General features: G+C 48.2%; 1 protein-coding gene and 1 non-coding gene across 2 annotated transcripts in view; both read right to left on the bottom strand.

The window, feature by feature from the left end:
• SLC24A3 (solute carrier family 24 member 3) overlaps positions 1–23150 on the bottom strand; it is a 445825-nt gene that overhangs the window by 328538 nt on the left and 94137 nt on the right. The window lies entirely within an intron of this gene.
• On the bottom strand, positions 20154–20223 carry MIR11973 (microRNA mir-11973). Its single transcript, NR_162243.1, has one exon. It is a non-coding gene; the product is annotated as a microRNA mir-11973 (primary transcript).

Here is a 23150-nt window from a genome sequence, read left to right as displayed (position 1 = left end):
GCCTGGTGAGAGCCCCCCGGGGAGACACCAGGCAGGTCTGATACAATGCTCTGGAAGCATTCAAATTAATGACAAACAGGTCCTGGTTTGTTGGGAGCTTCAGGTCCAAGGATGCCTTTCCACGATTCAGCAAGTTTATAGCTCTTTTGGAGCTTGGCAGGCATCCCTTGCTGAAGAGAAGCCACCCCCTTTCTCGAGTGGAAAGTCCCTGTGCGATTCAAAAAATGACATCTTCATGGCAACCCCTGGATGTTCCCACTCAAAAGGAGCCGCCCAGACGCAGGCTCAAAAAGGCGGCAGAGACCCCTTCAAAGAGGAAAAATCCGGCATGTAACTCAGACTTAAAAATCGCCCAGGGGCTCACTACACTGGAGTCAGACCCATACAAATAATCTCGATAATAAGAGCTGTCATCGAGTGAGTGCTTATCCCACACACTGAACTCAGATGAATCCCAAGCCACTAGCTCGTGGTGTCTCTGCAATCCTGTTACTGATCCCATCCTGCTATTATAAGACCAAAAGCCTTCAAGGTCAGCATCTTCCCCAAGGTCATAACTGCAGGGGATGGAGTCAGCTTTCCTTGTTCTGTTGACTCCAGAGGCTAAGCTCTTGAGCCCTTCATGCTTTTAAGATCTGGTTCAACTCTGAACAATTGGCTAAAACAGAAGAGCCAATAAGATCAAACCAGCACATCATCCAAGGACTGCCTGATCCCAGAGGCCAAGACAGCGCCCCATCCGGCCACGATGTTCATGTCTCAAGTGGCCTTGGTGGCAGTGAGCAGGCATGATACATCCCGAGGGAACCACATGAGTCTGTGAAGTGGGGCTTGAGGGCTCCTTCGCAGGTGGCTCCGAGGACTGTGGTGCTTGTAAAAATATCAGAGAAACTTGATATGCAACCACCCAACAGGCCCCAAGGTTTGCCGACCCTATTACATGACAAACTGTGGGAGGCAGACCCCAAATGAATGTCCTGTCAAAGGACCTGTTGTACCAAGTCTGGAGAGATGATAAGGCAAGGGAGAACTTGGGTTTGCCAAGTAGAACTTCATTAAAGATTTCATTTCATAGCTTTTTTTTCCTTCCTATAAAGGTAGAGATTGTGTAGTCAGTGTCTTAAGATAAAGCTAACAGTGGTTGCTGAAAATAGTTGGATACTTAAATTAACGATTCATATAGATGAAAGGCATGACGTCTGTGATTTCTTGATTGACTTTTTACTATCCTGGTGAAGGAGCCAATGTGATCAATTATAAAATGTCCCCAGTTCTTCATTTATCCCTGTCCAGGCCCCGTGCAATTGGATTCTTCAGCTCATTCATTTCTGGGGACAGCTGTTCTTTGAATTTGGGCTGTTCGTAGGATCTCATCTGGCCAAGAGAATGTGGTGGGAATGACATTCAAGACACATGAGACCACCCAATCCAGCCACCCCCCAGATATAATCAGATGACTACAGGCTCAGGAACCAACTCAGCTGACATCAGGTGAACCTGACCCAGATCAGCATCACCACCCACCCAGCTGACCCCTGGATTCAGAAGCCACAGTAAATGCTTATTATTTTAAACACTTGAAATTCAGGGTGTCCTGTTACACAGCTGTAGCTAACAGACACAATAGGGTTCCCAAAGGACGAAGGAAGACTACTTTCCCAAGACACTCCCATGGCAGATATGAACTTGTTCTGAGCAAGCCATTTCTCCAAGGCCATCATCTTATTTACTAAAATATGTTGCTTTGAGAAGAACTCCCATTTATGGACTTTTACTATGTGTGAGGCCCTGGGAGTCCATTTTTTAATTTAATCCTCCCTGCAAAGTTTTTTGGACTGCCACACACAAGGACTGTGATGTAACATTCTCCTGTTCATGAGAAACAGAGACTCGGAGGGGCCAGCTGGCCCAAGGCCACACACTAAGTGGCAGATCCAACATGCGACCCCAAGGCCAACTTCCCTCACGCTCACATGCTTACAGAGTGTGCCTCAGAAGTTCTGTCTCTGTAATTAATTAACGGTGATGTGCTGGGGTTGAAAAGGTTACAGTGGGACCATGTATCAAGTTCATATATATTTTGCAGATTGGAGGTTTCACCAGCTTCCCCCAGGCCAGGAAGGGGCGGCGGGGGGACAAACACAGGCTCCTTGAACTGCTCCCCATGCCAACAGGAAGATTTTTCTCCCATTCAAAAAAGCCAAAAGAAGAATGTAAGTCAGGGTCCAGAAAACTCTTCCTGTAAAGGGCCAGGCAGTAAATATTTTAGGCTTTGCAGGCCACATGGTCTTGAATGTGTCCTTGAACCAAAAGAGCAGCCATGGAGAACACATACACGATTGGGCGTGGCTGCGTCTGGTAAAATTTTACTTACAAAACAGGGGTATTTTGCTGAGCCCTAGCCTTAGGAGTCAGGCTATGGGATCTCCCAAAAGAAAATAATTGCTCTAACTCCATAGAACTTTTTTTATTTTTTATTTTACAGTGTTGGTTTTTCTCAGCTTGATGACTCAATCACCAAACCTACCTTTGAATTATTTTAGCTGTTTCCAAAAATCAAACCACCTTCCAAGGACATTTGACTCCATTGAGAAACCGAACACTGTAAGTCCCTGGTTCTGAAAACTGTCCCCAGAGTTCAGCTTAAAGATCTTTCAGCCAGTATCAAATCTTTACAATAAGTGGACTGGATCACATGGAAGAGAATCTGTGTGTGTGTGTGTTATCTCTTTGACTCTTAAAAATTTAGTTTCTTCATGTCAAACACGTCTATTTTTCTTTTGCTGTCTTTTTTCCCCCCTCACAGCTTTATTCAAATACAGTTCACATCTCATACAATCCACCCATTTAAAATGTGCAAGTCAAACTTTTTAATACAGTTCTGCCACAGACTCAATGAACCATGGATCAAAAATATTTTCTTAAATTCCAGAAAGTTCCAAAAAGCAAAACTTGAATTTGCTTCATTCTGGCAACTATTTACATAGCACTAGACATTATAAGTAATCTAAAGATTATTTCCAGGATAGGGAGGATAGAGAATTCCCTGGCAGTCTAGTGGTTAGGACTTAGCGTGCTTGGTGCTGAGGACCTGGGTTCAGTCCCCGGTTGGGGAACTAAGATCCCATAAGCCAAAATTTTTTTAAATAATTAAAAATAAAAAAATAAAGTATGGGGAGGATGTGCATAGGTTATGTGCAAACACTACATTGTTTTATACCCAGGACTCGAGCACCTGCAGATTTTGGTCCCCAAGGCAGATCAGAGACAACAGTGCATTCACAGGGTTGTGGCAACCATTACTTTTGTTGTCTTCGTTCTCCGTAAGTGGTAACATGGAGTGAGATCCCACACGTTATTCCTGCTCGACGGCCTTGTGACTATATCCAAAATCAAAGTTGTGTTCCCTGGAGGGTTATTTACTACCCCTGAAGAGGTACAATGAGCAGGCAACAGTTATGCCAGCATTGCTTTCTTCCCTTCCATTTTTCTCAAATTACCACCTTCAATGATCGATTCATCTATTTACAATGCAAAAAATTAAAAATTAGCAAGACCAGACTCAGTAGCAGTTTGTTTGCTCAACAAAATGGAAATTTGCATACACGAGTTGGCTCTTTTTTAAAAATTCCATTCCTTCTGAGTTCTCTGATTCGTACTGATGCCACAAACCACTTTGGTGGAATCATTCCTTCTTCTTCTCACTTTGTAGCAGGCCAAGTCCCCCACCTCTCCACAGACACACACACAGCATCCATTTGGGGTCCATTCAAGCCCCCACCAGGCTTCCGGATGGTTCTAGTGGTAAAGAACCCATCTGCCAATGCAGGAGATGTTTCAATTCCTGAATTGGGAAGATCCCCTGGAGAAGGGCATGATAACCCACTCCAGTAAAATTCTTGCCTGGAGAATTCCATGGATAGAGGAGCCTGGCGGGCTACAGTCCACAAGATTGCAAAGAATCAGACATGAGTGACGCGACTAAGCACGCATACACACGAGCCCCACCAGAACCTGCTTCACAGACCCTGGTTTGAGTGCCCTGGTTGTGGTAGAGTGGTGCTCCAGAGCAAGAAAACCAGCCCAGAGAGACGATAAAAGGCACCTCTCTCTATGACCATCAAAACACCTAACTAGGACTGTTGACATCACAGATAAAAATATCTTTCCAGAAACAACCGGCATCCCAAGGTGTATACACCTACCTGCTAGACACACATACACAGAGATACATGCTCACCATACATACACACACTGCTCTACCTGTGAAGATCAAGAGCCACCCACCCTGAAGAATCACCACTTCTCCAGGCCCCTCATTTCTACTTTCTGGCAGGATCGTACCTCAACAAAACAGCCATCCGGTAGTCACCAGCACCCAGTCCCTGGGCCCCTCCAGCTGCTAAAGAAAAAACCCAGTTTGTCGGACACGGGGAGCAAAAAAAGGGGGATGGGATATTTAGAATGTCCTCCCTAAACTCTCCTGGTTCCCAGACTTCAGGATTCTAGATTCTAGAAGAGGGTGGCTGATGGCATAGGGCAAAAGCCGAGATGGGAACTCATTCACAAGAAAGACTACAGCCTTTATTTCTTTTAATAAAATACTCCATGAGACCTCTGGGTGCCTGAGGGACTGATGCCCCCTGGCCACTTCCTCCTCCTTTAGGGGCTCCCGTGATCCCTCAGACACTCCTCTGAGATTTTGGGTGGTTTTCTCCCTGTGGAATGGGGCCTCTTTAGTCATGATCTGCGTTTCTATTTATTCTTCCCCAACACTCAGGCCTGAAAGTAGCTCAAGAGCAAAAAAAAAAAAAATTGGAGAGAGATGCATTTTTGTCATTCTTGGCGTGTGTCAAAGTCATGTTGGAAAAAGAATTCTGGTCAATTTTTAGAGTTGCTGAGAGGCATTGAGTGAGTGTGCTGAAGATATGTTTTGGTATAAAAGACAAAAAAGAGACCGTGTGCTTATACAGTCACCCTCTATTCCGATAGGCGTTCACACCCATGGGGGTGGGGAGAACTGACAAGAGCTGGGAGTCCAGGCTGCCTCTCCTGGTCCTGGTAGGGGCTACAGAGGTGGCCCCCAGGCCTCTTCTCCTGCTCAATGTCTCCCTACAGCTTATACCCCAGGAGGCAGCCAGAGCAATCTTTGGAAACATGAATTCATTAAAATCATCTCCATTCTGCCAACCTTCCATCAGCTTCCTCTCCAATTGAGAATAAATTCCTCCAGTGGTTGAGTGCCCCAAGGCTCTGACCCCTCCTGTCCCACCCCCAGCCCCAATGTCCTTCTCTGTTCCCCAAGGATCTCTGGCCTACAGTGGGTCTTTTCAGCAGCCAGTCCGTCCATCCAGAAAGTTCTTCCCTGGGTGGGGACAGCACCACCTCCTTCCCATAACCAGGTTTCCATTTTCCCCACAACCCCAACCAAATGGGATCCCTCCCATTAACCCCATCACCACCTGATGACCCCACTTCCCTTCTCCTTAGCAACTTTATTCTTTGTAGATTTCTTTATTCTGTCACGTTCCCCCAGGAACAGACACTTCATAAGAACTTGGGGCTTGTCTGCCTGGCACACTGCATGCAAAATGGGATCTGACTGATGCTGCATAAATCCTGCATAAATCAATCAATCCATCAATAAAAGGGGAGCTTTTTTAAACTTTTTTTTCAGAAGTAATTTCAAACTTTCAGAAAAGTTGCAAGAATAGTACATTGAATGCCCATAAACCCTTTATCCAGATTCACCTTGCTGCCCCATTGCTTCATCGTTCTATTTATAGCTATATAATTTCTATTTATAGCCTTCTATTTCCATCCATCCATCTATCCACTCCATTCATCTATACACTCACCCATCCATTCATCTATCCCCCCACCATGCATCCCCCTACCATGCATCCCCCCACCATGCACCCACCCATCCATCCATCCATCCACCAACCCATCCACCCACCCATCCATCCATCCATCCACCAACCCATCCACCCACCCATCCATCCACCCATCCATCCATCCATTCTTCATTATTTCTGAACTGTTCCAGAGTAAATAGCACACATCATGGCCCTACACCTTTAAATACTTCAATGCTTATTTTTCAGTAATAAAAACATTCTTTTACATGTAATAAAAACATTCTTCTACATGATCCAGGCACACAATTTCAATAATTTTATCATTGATATAATTCTTATATCCAATCTACTGTTCAAATTCAAACTTTGTCAACTTATTTAATAATGTCCCTTAGAGAATTTTTCCTCCAGTACAAAATCCAGTCAAGGTCAGCATGTAGCTGCCCCCTCTGCTATATGCCTGAAAAAAAACACAACACTGAAAATCAACTATACTTCAATTTAAACACACACACACATATAAGTGGGATGATCAGTCATGGAGGCAGAACCGTATGTTCTGTGAAGGTAGCAAATCTTGTGACATCCACTCCATCTTGTGTGTGTTCCACCCACTGGCCTCCCTACCTGGGGGTACTCTCTCACAGGGACACGAAAATAGGTTTTTCTCTTGGTGACCCACATACCCTGACCCTGGGGACAATGCCACTGAGGCCGCCTGCCTCTGCACACCTCTCCAGCCTGGCCACAGAGTTGGAGGACTAAGGGAGGCAAGCAGGAACCCCTCAAAACCTGGAGAAGTTTACAACCATCTCCAAGATCCACCATTCCAGCCATCATAAATAGGCAGGGCCTCAGAAACTCTCTTCCCATTGTGTGAATCACAACAGAACAAAAGGATCTGATACTTGGGTATCGTGAAATATTAATAGGATGTTTTAAAAATAAAATTGAAGAAATAAAGAAACGTTAATCAAAATAAATGGAAGGAACAGTAAACCTTCACGAAACAGTCAGGCCACCTCTCTCCCCTGGTACAAAGTCCAGTTCTAATGAATCTCTAAACAGAAACGTAATTATTGGCTGGATTTATTTTTCCTGGCTTTCCACAGAATCCATTTCTGTAAAACAAAGGAAACAAGCTTTGTTCTATGCTTTTTGCCTTTAATAAAGGAAAACTGAATGTGCTGGAAATTCTCCCTCTGGTCCTCCTGACCCACCGTTCCCAGGCCCCAGCCCCTGCTCTGAGCTCCAGAAGGCCAGACTTGTCTTCTGGGGGCCACTGCTGGCTCCCAGGGGGATTTGGCCACTGGCGGGAGCTTACGGAGGGGAGGAGAGAGTCCGGGGCACTTACTGCCTGTTTCTCTCCTGGCCCCAAGCTGCTGTCAAGCTGCCTCCCCACGGCTCACAGCACCAGGGGCCCTGTCTTCCTCTCCTCCTCCGGCTCAGGGCGCTGATGACCCCTCATTACAGCAACTCCACAGACTGCGCTCCCTGTCCTCTTGGTCCTCTCGCCCTGCCTACTTCTCACTAAGTAGATCTTTCCCCAAACTACCTCTATTGCTCCTTGCAAGTATCCCATCTGTTGCTTCCCAGACCCTGGCAGAAGGAAGAGCTCCTGTTCCCCGGGGGCACACCACGACCAGAGGGAAAGACCCCCTCACACACAGTCTGGTGGCCAGGCGTCCTCAGCCATAGTGTCAGTCAGTGGGGAGCAGGGCTTAGAGATTGGCCATGGATGCTGAAAAGGGACTCAGGCTTCTGTCCGGCCTCCTCTCTTGATGGGGTGGGACTCTATTTTGACCTCACGGCCATCTAAGTTATTTTAGGAATTGAAGAGGATGATGCCTCGGGCTATAAATGAGTTGATGTCATCTCAGAAAAAAAGTCCCTCCTTCCATTCACCCCCATGAGCTGTCAGAACTGAAAAGCTGTGCTCCTTGGCTGTCAACTGCCAGGGCGAAGACTGAAAAGTGAACATACCAGGAGGATGAACTCATTCATCCACGGTCTGAGACACTGTCCGGGACAGCATGTGTCACAATATTAATGCAAATATCAGACTGTGTTCAAGAGCCTGCGAGAACAAGATCATTGACTTCCCCCCATGTCCAGCTGCATAACTGGCCTTCTACAGACACAGCCTAAGGGCATCCCTTTAATGAATCCACAGCTTGATTTTCTCTGATTAAATAGATGGGTAGAGACGTCAAATCATAGTGGCATGGCATCTGGAGACGATGACAACTAGGGCAGCTGCAAGCACGGAACCCTGCGACCATGAATCTGGGCTTTGTGGGACTGTAACACCTCTTGGTGTGAATCAGAAAGAACCCTTTTCTCAAAAGCAGAACTGCTCATCCATCAGCTGGAGCAATGAATGCAACCAATGGCTTTGCAGCTACATGGATGGACCTAGAGATGCTCATACTAAGCAAAGTGAGTCAGACCAAGAAAGACAAGTAGCATGTGATATCACTTATATGTGGAATCTAAAATACGACACAAATGAACTTATCCATGGAACAGAAACGGACTCACAGACACAGAGAACAGATTTGTGGTTGCCAAGGAGGATGAGGATGGGGAAGGGATGGTGTAAGAGTTTGGGATTAGCAAATGCAAACTATCATGTATATGATGGATAAACAACAAGGTCCTGTTATATAGCACAGGAAACTGCACTCGATACCCTGTGATAAACCAAAATAGAAAAGGATATATATACATATACATATTATATATGTAACTGAATCTCTTTGCTGTATGCCAGAAACCAACACAACACTGTAAATCAGCTATACTTGAATAAAATAACTTTTTTTTTTAAGTGCCCCACGGTAAACACCAAAGGGTTTTTAACTTGGATATGATAATATGTTTGTCACCCAATCTCACTGTGGATCTTATCAGTCCTCAAGGAAAACATTACAACTTAAAAACAGTATCGGATAGATCTGAGGGGAATCTTAGTACCAAGAAAAGCAGTGTTCTGGCTGGTGTCCCCTCCTTTAACAAGGCGAGAGGGCAGTGAAATTAGCCCTCTGACATCAATTTGTAACTTATCAGCCGCCACAGCAGACAGCCAGCTTTCAAATGACTGAAATGAGAGGAAGCACCCAGTGACTCAGGACGAGCATTTTTTATTATTCTCACGCGTGTTAAGGTCAGATCGCTGCCGCTAACAAATACGTTCAGTAATCATAACTGATATTTTCTGAGCTCCGATCCCGCACCAGGCACCGCATGGGGACTTGCTATGCCTGGTCTCATCTGACGTTCAGAGATCTCGTGAGTAAGGTCGTCCTGCCTCCGACAGACTCAAAAGCAAACGGTCCTAGTTTAGTAGACTTATTTTTAAGTTGTTTTTTTTTTTTTTTTTTTTGACATGGACCATTTTTTAAATACTTCATTGAATTTGTTACATCACTTCTGCTTTATGTTTTGCTCTTTTTGGCTACAAGCATGTGGGATTTTAGCTCCCCAACCACGGATCCAACATATATCCCCTGCATTGGAAAGTGAAGTCTTAACCACTGGACTGCCAGGGAAGTCCCCAAGTAGATGTGTTTGAATGCCAATCATGGTGTTGATGATAATTACATCAATCAAATGGTTGGCCAAGATATAAAAAATAATTCTGAGAGCAAAGGAACAATTCCCCAGCTAAAGCAAGTCTTCAACCCTCTTGGCAAATGAAGCACTGATTTTAATTCCTCTGGTGGCAAGCATGGTTTCCAGCACCCCTTTGGTGGAAGGTTCCATAAAATGGGTAAGTGGTTACAAAAGTTCCCCTTAGGCTTCAGCATCTTGTTACTCTCCTGGTAACCCCTCATATAGAATGCAGAATGAAAGCACCCACAAAGAAGCCTGAAGATGCTACCGGCCTCGTGGTAGGAGGTCACCTGAATACGCCTGTCTAGTCCTGCTGGCTTTACAAGGCCTGATCCCACTGCTTCTTGAAATGTCCTGACCAAAGAAAGTCTTCAATGTAAAAGAACAACCTTGCCAAAAAAAATCCCACACTAGGTGAAACCTCCAGGTCCTAGGACATTTCTGGGCTGGACCACCCAAAGGCTTCTGTGTTGTCGACCTGCTTACCCTGCTAACTCATCAGTTAGCACAAGTATAGTCAAACATGGCTCTGGGTCATTCTGTTACAAAAAGTCCATTCAAACTGACACATTTGGCTTTGAAAAAAAAAAAAACTGGGGCAATGTAAGCATGGGGCGCAGGTAGTGGGAAGTGATGGCTCATATGGTAGCTCTATTCTTAGTTTTTTAAGGAACCTCCATACTGTTGTCCGTGAAAGTGAAAGTGTTAGTTGTTTAGTCGTGGTCCCACTCTTTGCAACCCCATGGACTGCAGCCCACCAGGCTCCTCTATCCATGGAATTCTCCAGGCAGGAATACTGAAGTGGGTTGCCATTCCCTTTTCCAAGGGATCTTCCCTGGCCCAGGGATCGAACCTCGGTCAGGGAAGCCCATTCTCCATAACAGTTGTACCAATTTACATTCCTACCAAGAGTGTAGCAGGGTTCCCTTCTTTCCATGCTGTCACCAACACTTATTTGCGGTCTTTTTGAGATGGCCATTCTGACCAATGTGAGGTGATACCTCCTTGGACTTTTGAGTTGCTTTTCTCCAATAATTAGTGATGTTGAGTACATTTTCATGTGCTTCTTGGCCATCTTGAAGAAATGCCCATGAAGATCTTTGGCCCATTTTTTGATTGGGTTGTTTGTATTTTTGTTATTGAGCTGCATGAGCTGTTTGTATATTTTGGAGATTAATCCCTTGTCGGATGCTTCATTTGAGAATATTTTCTCCCATTCTGTGGCTTGTCTTTGCTTTGGTTATGGTTTCCTTTGCTGTGCAAAAGCTTTTGAGTTTAATTTCGGTCCCATTTGATTATTTTTGTTTCTATTTTCAATACTCTAGGAGGTAGGTCAAAAAAGATTTTGCTGTAATCAAAACTACAGTGGGCTATCACCTTACACCAGCTAGAATGGCTATAATCAAAAAATCCACAAACAACTGCTGGAGAAGGTGTGAGGAGAACGGAAACCGCCCCCCCCCCGCCCCCCACACACACACACTGTTGGTGGGAATGTAAATTGGTGCAGCCACTATGGAGAGCAGAATGGAGGTTCCTTAAAAACTAAAAACAAGCTACCATATGACCCTGCAATCCCATTCCTGGGCATAGATCCAGAGAAAAACATGATCCAAAAGGATATATGCACCACAGTGTTCACTGAAGCACTGTTTATAAAAGCCAAGACACGGAAGCAACCTAAATGTCAATCGACAGAGGAATGGATAAAGAAGATGAGGTACATAAAACTCTAGGGCATCTTTCCTCCATTGTCCTCTGACACACTTTTAGTTATTTTAAACACATTCAAGTGTAACAAACATCTTAGAGATCCAAGGAATAAGATAATTTTACTCCTTAAGATGACCTGTATTGATTCCTAGCTGATCCAACAGCCTGGAAATAGAAAAGGCTTTCAATTTTCTAAGACCAAAGTCATTCATCATGAGCTTCTTCATTTTTGCTTTTTTGACCTTCACATATTTTCAGTATCTTTATCAGTTCAGGCTTTCCTCTGCCCTCTGCTTCCTTACTTCCAAGCCCAGTGACCTGTGCATACCAGAGACTTGGTAAATGTCTGCTCAATAAATTACTAATCATCTTGCATGTTTCTGAGACTCAGGTTTTAATTCAATTCAAAATTTCACTTGTATTGCTTTCAAAGGCTCTGATGTGGCTGTTCTATTTCTTGAGTAGTGTTGCATTCATGTATGGGGAGATTAGAGACAAAGGTTCATGATGTTTGTCTGCAATACTTTTACCTGATTTTCCCAAATAAATATGTTTTATATATATGTATATGGGCTTCCCTGATAGCTCAGTTGGTAAAGAATCTGCCTGCAATACAGAAGACCCCTGTTCAACTCCTGGGTAGGGAAGATCAAATCTAATCCTAAAGAAAGGCAATGACAAAGAATGCTCAAACTACTGCAAAATTGCACTCATCTCACACACTACTAAAGTAATGCTCAAAATTCTCCAAGACAGGCTTCAGCAATACGTAAACCGTGAACTTCCAGATGTTCAAGCTGGTTTTAGAAAAGGCAGAGGAACCAGAGATCAAATTGTCAACATTCACTGGATCATTGAAAAAGCAAGAGAGTTCCAGAACAACATCTATTTCTGCTTTATTGACTATGCCAAAGCCTTTGACTATGTGGATCACAATAAACTGTGGAAAATTCTGAAAGAGATGGGCATACCAGACCACCTGACCTGCCTCTTGAGAAACCTGTATGCAGCTCAGGAAGCAACAGTTAGAACTGGACATGGAACAACAGACTGGTTCCAAATAGGAAAGGGAGTACATCAAGGCTGTATATTGTCACCCTGCTTATTTAACTTATATGCAGAGTACATCATGAGAAATGCTGGGCTGGATGAAGCACAAGCTGGAATCAAGATTGCTGGGAGAAATATCAATAACCTCAGACATGCAGATGACACCACCCTTATGGCAGAAAGTGAAGAAGAACTAAAGAACCTCTTGATGAAAGTGAAAGAGAAGAGTGAAAAGTTGGCTTAAAGCTCAACATTCAGAAAACAAAGATCATGGCATCCAGTCCCCACCACTTCATGGCAAATAGATGGGGAAACAGTGGAAACAGTGGCTGACTTTATTTCTTTGGACTCCAAAATTACTGCAGATGGTGACTGCAGCCATGAAATTAAAAGACGCTTGCTCCTTGGCAGAAAAGTTATGACCAACCTAGACAGTATATTAAAAAGCAGAGACATTACTTAGCCAACAAAGGTCCATCTAGTCAAAGCTATGGTTTTTTTCCAATAGCCTTATGTGGATGTGAGAGTTGGACTATAAAGAAAGCTTTATATAAATTGATGCTTTTATAAATTGATGCTTTTGAACTGTGGTGTTGGAGAAGACTCTTGAGAGTCCCTTGGACTGTGAGGAGATCCAAGCAGTCCATCCTAAAGGAAATCAGTCCTGAATATTCATTGGAAGGACTGATGCTGAAGCTGAAACTCTAATACTTTGGCCACCTGATGTGAAGAACTGACTCATTGGAAAACACCCTGATGCTGGGAAAGATTGAAGGCTGGAGGAGAAGGGGCCAACAGAGGATGAGATGGTTTGATGGCATCATCGACTCAATGGACATGAGTTTGAGTAAACTCCAAGAGTTTGCAGTGGACAGGGAGGCCTGGTGTGCTGCAGTCCATGGGGTCGCAAAGAGTCAGACACAAGTGAGCGACTAAACTGAAGGTGTCCTGTTTTGCATTTCCTGAGAACCAAGTCTGAGACAAAGACTTAGAGCAAGTAGTTTATTGTGAAGTAGATCCCAGGACAATGGAGTGAAGGTGCATGGAAAGCACGGAAGGGAAGGGAAACAGGAGCTTTAAGGGGGGTTATACATGGGGGATGATATGGAAGTTGCTGTCATGGCAACAAAGGCAGAGACCACTGGAAGCTCAGAGATGCACCAGGATTCTTCCCTGATGCTGGGAAAGATTAAAGGCAGGAGGAGAAGGGGACGGGAGAGGATGAAATGGTTGGATGGCATCACCGACTCAATGGACATGAGTTTGGGTAAACTCTGGGAGTAGGTGATGGACAAGGAGGCCTGGCGTGCTGCAGTTCATGGGGTCACAGGGAATAGGACACGACTGAGTGACTGAACTGAACCCACTCCAGTATTCCTGGGTTTCCCTGGTGGCTCAACTGGTTAAGAATCCGCCTGTAATACAGGAGACCAGACTTTGATCCCTGAGTTGCGAAGATCCCTTGGAGAAAGGAAAGGGTACCCACTCCAGTATTCTGGCCTGGAGAATTCCACGGACAAAAAAGTCTGGCAGGCTACAGTCTGTGGGGCTGCAAAGAATCAGACACAACTGAGTGACTAACACACACACACACGCACACATATGTGTACAGGTAATAATAATGTATGTTCAACATTTGGTCCTGGACCCTGTACTGGCAAAACGCTCCTAAAACTCTTGGAATTTCCTGAGTGATGGGAGTGGTTTTCTTATTCTTAAGGAGCCCCTTTGGAGCTCATGAGGTGACTCAGGTGGGCTCCCTGGAGAGCCTCAGGCTGGTGTTACTCATAAGAAAGACCCAGTGATTAGAGGGCTAGAACTTTTAATTCCACCCAGCAACCACAGGGAAGGGGAGGGGGAGGTCTGCAGATTAAGTGCTATCAAAATTCTTTGGAGCAACTTGAGTTGATGAGCTTCCAGGTTGGTGAACATGTCCATGTGCTGGGCGGGTGGTGCACCCCAGTCCTACGGGGACAGAGCTTCTGGGCAGGACCTCCCCCTGTGTACCTCTTCATCTGGATGTGTCTGTATCCTTTTATAATACCCTTTCCCCACTTTTTTTTTTTTTACTGAGATGTAATTCATGCATATAATAGCCTTTAAAATAAACGGGGAAACATAAGTAAGTGTCTCTTGAGTTTCATAAGCCAAATTATGAAATTAACTGAACCAAGGAGGAGGTTGTGGAAAGCTCCAATTTATAGCCCGTGGGTCAGAAGCACAGGTGACACCTGGGACCTGGGACTGAAGGTCACTTCAGACTGTGTCTGAAGTGGGGGCAGCCTCATGGACTGAGCCCTTGACCTGTGGGCTCTGACACTGTGACCAGGAGGACAGTGTGAGGATCGGATCAGATCTGCAGGACATCCAGGAAGTGTCCACTTAGAACTGGAGAACTGCTTGGCACAGCTGGAAAACACACAGAGAAAACACACACACTTGTGTTGAGACACAGAGAGAGATCACGCACATGTCAAACCCCCGACACAGGACATGGACACAGAGCCAGAAATGCTCAGTGTCCATAAGAGCAGCTCACTCCAGGCGGAAGGGCCACAGTATGAGCCAAATCAGGGACAGCATGCCTCCCAGAAAAATGAGCAGATGTCCCAATCCAGGAGCTTCACAGCAGCGATTCTGTAACAGTCTCTCAAATGAGGTGGAAATAATCTTCGAAGCTCCACACAGGCACCCCTCGTGTTAATTTCATAATACGGCCCCTGTGATGTTGGTAAATCACCATGTTTTGACTGGAACGCAAAACACACATATGCAACACCTCTGCAACTTGACCTGCCAGCACCGGACAGGACTCAACAAAGGCAGGAACCAGCTGCAACAGAAGCTGAGCCGTCGGCAATGCCCGGGCCAGCTTGCCTTTAGACACATTGGCTCCAGATGCGGCTTTGACATGACGGCAGGTTTAAGTGAACGTAATTACAGGTGAGCAAGCTGGGTGGACCCTGCTTTTCCAATCCATCCCTGATGCTGCCCGGAAGTGAGACAGGCCCAGGAGAACGAGCCTACTAGGGAGTCTGTGGGACGAAACTCTGGGATTCCCCACCGATACACCCTGCCCCAAGCATGGGAGGAGCCGATGGCTTTGGTGAGCCTGGTGCACCAACCCTTAACGTTAGAAGGACCCATAACCCACCATCAAGTGGGCACAGGTGGCTGAACACGTGGTATGAATCCACGTACCTACTGTGAACGTATCAAAACACTCTGTACCACCAGGTATATAATTGCTCCCTGAAACCCCTCCAGCACCCCATCCCATGCCTCCCTGAGCCCCCTCAGCACCTCCAGCACCGCATGCCACGTCTCCACGATCCAAAGGATAAGAACAGGGCTCTGGCTCCCTTTGACTCAGCGGCCAGTCCTGACCTGTTAGGGCTCCGCTTTGTCACTGCTAAGTATTTTAAACTGCACTCTGGCCTCCTAGTTCTTCCAGAGCAAGAATCTACTTTGTTCTTCACCACATCCAAGCACTTCCTATAGTGCATACAGGGCATCCACAGATGCAGGCGAGCACCTGCGATGGGGCAGGTTTGCTGGGGGCAGGGAGATGGGGGGACCTGTTGAGGCCACACCTGCCTTAGAGACACACCCATGTCTCAGGAACAGGTTCCAGAAGCAGGTCCCAGGAGGCGCTAAGCCTGAGGCTCTGACTGCCCTGCCAGGTGGTTCTGCTGGGAAATGCTGACTTGAGACACATTAGCAATACTACACACACACACACACACACACACACACGGAGTGAAGAATGAAGCTATTCTGTCCCTCCCAGTGTCTCCACCATGAGCTTGCAGGATAGTGGAACCCAGGGTCTTTGAGCTGTGTTGTGGTCAAAGCTGAAACCACCTGGTAGGTCTATGCCGGGAAGAGGAAAGAAGATCACCTCAACAGCACATTGGGAGAGGGGGCTGGGACAGCTGTAAGGATACCCACATCTCCAGACCAGGACTCTGTGTGGCTGCCCCCTGAGGTCTGGACACAGCTGGACACAAAGGGAAGGTCAGTGTGCCAGCACATGGTTGCCTCCAGAAGGGAAAAGAAACCACCTTGAAAGCTTCCCTGGTGACTCAGATGGTAAGGAATCTGCCTGATATGCGGGAGACTTGGGTTCGATCCGTGGGTTGGGAAGACGCCCTGGAAAACGGAAATGGCAACCCACTCCAGTATCCTGGCCTGGAGAATTCCATGGACAGAGGAGCCTGGTGGGCTACAGAGAATCAAAAGAGTCGGACACGACTGAGGGACTAACACTTCCCTCATGGTGGCCTCCAACACTGCGAGTGGCCAGGAAGGAGCCCTGCTGGCACAACCGCCCATCACCCCATGAGCCTCACTGCCGGCCTCTCCCCCTAAGGTGGCCAGCAGAGCTGTGTCCTCGGCAGATGAGTTGGTGGGCAGCCCCCGAGGGAGGTGCAGCCATGACCCTGGGTGAGGGGTGATCCAAGTTCGCAGACTCTGCCATGCCAGCCTGTTACTAGGGGAGCAAAGTGGGCTCCGACTCCAGGGAAAGAAGGCAGGAGCAAATGGGTGGGGTGGGGCCAGGTGCCCGGAGTAGATGAGGGACAGAGCCAGAGGCAGGACCCAGGCAAGCCCTGCTCCCTGAAACCCAGAGCAGCTCTGAATACCCCTACCAAGCTGCCTGAAATCACAGGAATGTAAAGAAGAGAGGTGTTCTATAAACACCGTGCGTGCATGCTAAGTCGCTCAGTCGTGTCCGACTCTGTGCAACCCCATGGACTGCAGCCCGCCAGGCTCCACTGTCCATGGGATTCTCCAGGCAGGAATACCAGAGTGGGTCGCCATGCCCTCCTGCAGGGCATCTTTCTGACCCAGGGATCGAACCTGCTTCTCCTGTGTCTCCTGTATTCTTTACCACTAGAGCCACCTGAAAAACTCCTGTAAACGCCACACCCCCAGAAAAGAAATCCTATGTCCCTGACAAGAAGGGGAAGGCAAAAAGACCTCCAAAAAAAGGGCATGAACCCATCATGGTGACTCAGGGAGGAGAGGCAGCCCCTTGGCTGCAGGAAGGAGGTGCTGCGGGCAGGTCTCAGGTGTGGCTCAGCTAGGGCACCCAGGTCTCTCCTACCACTTGGGTCAGGGTAGTGAGGGCAGTGGCCTGGCAGGGCTGATCAGCCCTGAAGACCCATTTTCCCTTTTGCCTCTTTTCTGTAAACATGGCAGGTCAGGGAGGAGTCACCGTGGGAGCAGAGGAGAAATGCAAGCATCACTGGAACAGAACAAGGCAACTCTGTTCCCCATGCAGGACGCGTCTGACCAGCCCTGGAGGATCCAGAAAAGTCGCCATTTCAAAGCGATGCTAACAGAGTCGGGAGCCCTGACAGCCTGATGTCGTCCCCACTGTCTCCTCTGCAAGGCCCACGTCAGGTGGGGTCACACCCCCTCCTGTGAGTCGGGGTGACTTCACTTCTGGTTGATTTACAGCTCCTGGATGCGTGACTTAATCCCATAGGTCCTGAATGTCCTGCTAGACATTCTCAAGATTGGATTTTTCATCTGACTGATTTATGAACCGTAGCTCAGATGACACAGAGAACCCCTGTCCTGTCAAATGGACCATGGTCCTCGCTCGCCAGAGACCAGATGCTCGTGTTGTATAGCCCCCCGACACCCCCACGGCAGCTGCAGCCTCCCTTCCTTGGCCCGTGTAATCCTGGGGGCCCTGCTTACCGCCTCTGGTTGCTCCTGAGCTTCTGTCTCACCTCTCCCTCTCCAGCTGCATTGTTAGTGGGCAAAGGCTGTAACCCTGACACCAGTGCCTGTGAGCACAGTGAACACAAGAACTGTGGATTCTGGTTGTGCCGTGATTACCCACTCACCCTCCAGCAGAGCCACTGGGTCCACACAGATATAAACATCACCAGCGTCTGTGTTCTTGATAAAATCGTGAGCACCGGGGCCCTACCATGAGATCCCCTCGTGATGACAGCCAGGAGGCAGGGAAGGCCTCAGCCCTGCAGGGTCAAGGATCTGGCCCCAGCCCTTCAGCGACCTACATGGGCTGGGCCCGTGATCCCACCCCTTCGAACCACCTTCCACTGACTCCCACTTGGTGCTGGGTGGAAAGTCCCTCCAACGCACCCTCCCACCGTGCCCCTGAGTGGGAGTGTCCGATGCTCACCCCACTCTCAACAACTGGTCCTCAGAGCGTCACCCTCCAGAAAACCAGCACTGGGGCCCCTACCAGGGCTGCCCAGAGCCTGCTTTCCATTTCTTGCTTAAAACATTTTCAGTCTGGTGAAAAAGAGGGGGAAACAGGCCTACTGGACAGCAACCTATCACAAGTGAAAGTACAGGAAACAGATACGGGTGTGTGGTGAGCAGGTCTGAGTACAGAGACGCAAAGGACCTTATCTTTGCAAAAAGGCAAAAACTACCCCCAGGTGCTCTCCTCCAGCCGGGACAGGATGTAGGTACCCCAAAAGCAGGTGTCTTGACCACCAGCCTGCTTGGCCTCATAACCCATAAAATCAAAGCAAATTTCTCCTTCAGCACTTTTTCCCACATTTTTGTTGTTCAGTAGCTAAATCAGCTTTGACTCTTTGCGACCCCATGGACTGCAGCACACCAGGCTTCCCTGTCTTTCACCATCTCCTGGAGTTTGCTCAAACTCATGTCTATTGAGTCAGTGACGCCATCCAACCATCTCATCCTCTGTCGTCCCCTTCTCTTCCTGTCCTCAATCTTTCCCAGCATCAGGGTCTTTTCTAATAAGTCAGCTGTTTGCATCAGATGGCCAAAGTTTTGGAGCTTCAGCTTTATGCCGAAATGCGTAGTTAGTGTTCTAAGAAATGAATGTCCTTCTGTGTAGGGCAAACACCACGCGTAATTCATGTCTGATGCGGCCTCCTGCCCATGTCCAGACACACTGACAGGCCACAGCCTGGGAAATGCCGGGCTGTGTTAGGATAAGCCTTGGCTGGCGCTCATCCTGGAGCCCATGGGACGGGCAGCATGCCTGGAGGCGGGAGAACTGGGTGGCCTACTCGGCCAAGAACCCACCACAGTCACTCCCTCCAACCTGCAGACAAGGAAGGCCTCAGTGAGCGAGGACACTCAAGTGTCCAGAACAGCGGGGGAGGTGATTTAGGACAGGCCCAGGCTCCCTTCCTGCAGCCTCCTTGGAAAACACTGGCCCCGGAAGGAAGACTGTCTGTCTGCAGCCCTGTGACCCTTGACCCTGCAAGAAACCAGAGTAAAACTTGGGGCAGAGAGTTTGTAGGTCAAAAACTACTGTCGTCCTTCAACAGTGCCTGGTTGTACTGGGTTGTTCAGAAATGTCGTTCAGCCTTTTTTCATCTTTTTTTTTTAATAATTTTATTTACGTATTTATTTTTGGCTGTACTAGGTCTCGGTAGCTGCACAGGTTTTTCTCTAGTTGCGGTGTGCGGGCTTCTCATTGGGGTGGCTTCTTTGGTTACAGAGCATGGGCTCTGGGGCGACTGGCCTTCAGTATTTGCAGCTCGTGGGCTCAGCAGTTGCGGCTCCCCGTCTCTGGAGCACAGGCTCAGTAGTTGTGACTCATGGGCTTATTTAATTGCTCCGTGCTGTGTGGAATCTTCCCAGACCAGGGATCGAACAGGTGTTTCCTGCATTGGCAGGCAGATTCTTTACCACTGAGCCACCAGGGAAGGCCCTCTACATAAGATCTTACAGAAAAAGCCAAGCAAACTTTTTGACCAACCCCACAGAAAGCTGAGCTGGATGATGGATGAATGCACAGGGTGACAGGTTCATGCCCGTCATCAGGAAGTGCTCACAGGAAGGGGTTTCCTCCCCGTGCACCCCGATACCCGAACTTCTATCCTCGGCCCACATGTCCAGCATCGCCCTTTCTTCTGCTCACCCTCTGCAACGTAGACCCTCCCAGCGAGGAGCAGGGAGGTCACTCAGCAAGTTTGTAAAGCCCCAGGGGGATTAAACTTGTCACTGAGACACCTCCCTGCCACCAGATGGGAAAGGGCAGAAGGAAAGGTTCACATTCAAGAGCCGCTCAAAACCCCAGGACTGACTCTGAGAGCAGATGGTGCTGCGTGTCCAACCAGACGCGGGAGCTGGAACACCACACGCTTCAGACTCTCAGTTCAGTCTCAACCTCTGACTTGTCAAGTCAACTGAGAAAAGAAAGACCTCGGAGAGGCAAGTCTGGGCCTCAGAGTTCAGACGGGCCCTGACCCAGAACGGGGCTGCATTCCAGACTCGCTCAGGTTCCTGGGGCCCATTCGGTGCCACGCAGGTGCAGAGCCCCAGGGCAGACCAGGGAGGGGGCACCAGCCTCCCCCCAGCTCTTCCTGGGGAGGCTCTGACCCCCCTCCTGCTCGGAGGGTGGCCTGTGGGCCTCTGAGATGCTGAGTGATGCTACAAGCCCGTGACATCTCCTTGTTCACATTAACGGCTGAAATAAAACCACCACCTCGCCGAGGCCCTTCCCTATCACATGCGGTCTGGACAAATAGCTGAGCAGAAAACGGAAGAAAACAAAACCCATCGGGGTAGCAGTTCAGCAAATAGCCAAATGAAGTGTAAAACGTGTCCTGCCTATGCTTTAATCATCTCTCTGTGTGCACTTGTAAACGAACAGAAAGAGATCCTGAAGGACCCACCCTGTCACTGTCCTCTTGGCAATGACTGTCTCCCTGGAGCTCATGAGGAGGAGGTTACAGGTGCATGAAAAGGAATTTAGCTTTTACTCCACAGGGTTCCATACTGTTGGACTTTCTAGGCTAATTGTGTGTTCTTAAATGACTCTTCTAACTTAAAAGAGCCAAAGATAGAAATATAAAGCTATATATACTTGACCTGTCCCAAGCTTCCGTATAACTGGACCTTTGGATGGATTCCTGGATGCCTTCCTCTCCACCGGCCCACCCGCTGGGAGTCAGCCAACATCCCATGCACAAATCAGGAGGAGGAGGGGAGCCCTTGGCTGAAGGGAAAATGGAGCCCTGAGTCTCAGCCTCCTGAGCACTCCTCCAACACTGCAACTTAACTAAGGCTGCCTCCATCACCACAAATAACCTTGCCACCTTTATAAAGTAAGCAAGTGCTCTGGTTCACAGGGCTACTTTCAAGCCTGACAGTACACTAGCCTGAATTTACTGTTCTTAGAGTATAGGCTCCAGAGAAGGCAATGGCACCCCACTCCAGTACTCTTGCCTGGAAAATCCCACGGACGGAGGAGCCTGGAAGGCTGCAGTCTATGGGGTCGCTGAGGGTCGGACACGACTGAGCGACTTCACTTTCACTTTTCACTTTCATGCATTGGAGAAGGAAATGGCAACCCACTCCAGTGTTCTTGCCTGGAGAATCCCAGGGACGGGGGAGCCTGGTGGGCTGCCGTCTATGGGGTCGCACAGAGTCGGACACGACTGAAATGACTTAGCAGCAGCAGAGTATAAGCTCACGTCCATTTGCTATTCCAGTACTTGAAATGTGAATTTGACCATGGGCAGGAAGTGGGTGCAAACGTACTCATTAGTCGCAACGTATGAAAGAATCAGAGACAAAAGTCCTTGTGCCACAGACAGGGCCTGGCAGCCACGCCCTCAGATGGGCCAAGGGCTACCCTGGGCGACTATAACTGCCTTTCTCTGGAGTCATCCTCTTGAAAGACATGCTGCAAGATGAGTTCTGTGCTGACCAGGGCAGCGAGAGGGGAGCTATGTGCTGTCACTAAAGCAAAAAACGCCGCTCTAGTCCCCTTGACCACCTCCAAGGATGCGTGCCATCATCTTCTTGGGGTGATGCTTGTCAATTCAAAGATGCCTCCTCCTGGAAGCCTTTCTTCCCCTGCCCCCACCATCATCCTGACCCTTTGCTGAGCCTGCCAGGCAGCCACACGCCTTCAGCAGAGGAGTCATCACTGTGCAGGGAAGAGGTCAGATGCCCTGCCCCCACCTTCAGGGGGTGAGGCCTGTGGGCCCAAGCCCCCCACCCCCACCAGGAGACCAGCCCGCCCACCCCAGAATCAGGGAAGAGGGTCTGTGTGTCAGCTCCTTGTCCTCATTTCCTGTCTGTGGTCCTGGAGGGATTCTCTGCCTGGCAAGAAATCACTGGTAGACCCTGCAGCCAAAAGCTGCCCAACACTAGGCTGGTTCTCCTCCGGCCCTGGGCCCCTGAACATGGGTTTCGGTTCATGTCCAAAGTCCTCCAGGATCTGAACTCAATTTCACACGAGCATGTGAGCAACCAAAACCGAGGCTCCAATGGCCCTAAAATGTGCTTCTTGATGAAGGAAAGAAGAAAGGAAAAACAGAAAAAAATTTGAGAGACTCCAGGGAAGCAAATAAACACATCTTAGAATGAATTTTACAAAGGCATTTTCCCAGAAGATTTAAAGCCCACTGGCCATCCTGGGAGCTGGCCCTTGCCTTTCCCCTAGAGAAGCTGAATCTGGCTAAAGACACAGGTGGCACGAGGAGCAGGGAGCAGTCATCCACACATCTGGAGAGCAGGACTCCAGGGTGGTTATGTAACATGTGGACTGCGCCATCACGCTCTGTTTACACTCCTGCGGTCCCAAGATTGCAACACAGGCGACAGCTCTGTGCACCAGCCGTGTGGGAGGAACAAGTGACCAGAGTAGCCTGGTTCCTCCCCTGGTGACCAGAGTCAGTCCTGGAGCAGCCCAGCTGGGACCCAGCAGGGAGGAGTTGGTGCACGAAATTCCTGGCCCGGAATCTTGCACTTCATTCCTCAAGCTCTCACACAGAGCCTTCTTGCTTTTTATTTGCTACACAATGGTTAACAAAGGAAGACTGAACGTCTGCCGAGCATACACTAGCAGGGTGTACGTGGAACTATCCTGTGCTTGGGAATCGTCGGGATCGTGTGAGACTCACATTCAGATTCAGCAGGTCCAGGTGGACCTAA

The sequence above is a fragment of the Bos taurus genome, chromosome 13, assembly GCF_002263795.3.
Source record: "Bos taurus isolate L1 Dominette 01449 registration number 42190680 breed Hereford chromosome 13, ARS-UCD2.0, whole genome shotgun sequence".
Classification (NCBI taxonomy): Eukaryota; Metazoa; Chordata; class Mammalia; order Artiodactyla; family Bovidae; genus Bos; species Bos taurus.
This window is presented reverse-complemented; position numbering and strand designations above follow the sequence as displayed.